We start from the raw sequence: 1,332 nt of genomic DNA on the forward strand, positions 1-1,332 counted from the left end.
GTACAAGCTGTTGTGGCTTTGAAGTACTGTTCGACATCAAAGATGAAGTCTCCAACTCTTTGGCGTCCCGGTTCCCTTTGAAAGGTCTAGGGTCTAGGAACTTCAGTTTGTTGGATCCTGTATTAGTTTGCCCAGCCGTGACGTTCTCCACGGCTTTCATGGTCACCTCAATTCGGGTGCTCATGACGGCCATCTTTTCTTGGATGTCATCGATCGTTGTTCTAAATTCATCAGCTAATCCATTGAACAAACTCATCATTGTATTTTGTAGCACGTCGAACTCTTCGCCACGTCCCTCCTTGTGCGCGACAGAGCTATCGGGGCTACCATACGGTCTTGGGCTGCTCGTAGAAGCAACTCTTTCTTCGAGCGAGGTCACTCGAAACATCAATTCTGCTATTGGCAACCCATCCAGGCGGTTGCCCATTGCGTCCATTTCTACGACTTTTCCATTCAATTCTGTCACCCGTGCTTCGAGGAAGCGGATGGTGTCAGGGACTCCTTTGAGGAACAGCATTTCCTCCTCTATTAAAGTAAGCCGGTCAGCTTGTGATTTGGGTGTCGACTTTGTCGTCGACATATTTTCGGTCTTTGCTATGTCACGGAGCTAACAAAGCTCTGATACCACTTGTCACAATCGCACTTTTGATGGTAGTGGACTTGCGATTGTGCGACACTCACTTTCCAACGACAAGTGAGCTAAGCCAATTCGTTCTTGCGTCGCCTACTGCCAAGCGATGTATGCTCGAGCCTCTAGCCTCGGTTTTAAGAGAAGGTTTTAGAAAACGAGGGCAGAGAGAGATTTTTGAAAGAGACGTTATATAAGCAAGCAAGAGAGAAATAACAACGACTCACAGTATATAACCATGGGTAGGTAGAAGTTGGCAACTAGTCGTATCCTCCTATAGTACACTCTGAGGCATTTCATGTAACGACCCCAAATTTCCACATACTCACAGTCGCTACTAACGTCTCATGCTCATCTATAATGCGGAAATATAACCCTTACATGAACATAGTTGATAACGTAAACTTCAAAAAAAACGTTTAAAACAACTTCTTCTTTGGAAAACACAGCCATGGTCTTACGTGTTTAAATATGAAATACTGAAATTTAGAGAAAACAAAAACAAATACAAAATAATTTAAAACAATGAAATGCAAAACAACCTATTCTAACTTAAGACTAGAAATTTAAATATGAATCTACCCTATGCACGTGCCACAGTCTCTGCTCGCGATGCCGCCGTCCTCCGTACAAGTGCGCCTTGCCTTTACCTGAAAAATGATGTGGCACACGGCCTGAGTATTTCAAAGAATACTCAGTAAGTG

Source organism: Cucurbita pepo, chromosome LG04 (genome assembly GCF_002806865.2).
Source record: "Cucurbita pepo subsp. pepo cultivar mu-cu-16 chromosome LG04, ASM280686v2, whole genome shotgun sequence".
Lineage (NCBI taxonomy): Eukaryota > Viridiplantae > Streptophyta > Magnoliopsida > Cucurbitales > Cucurbitaceae > Cucurbita > Cucurbita pepo.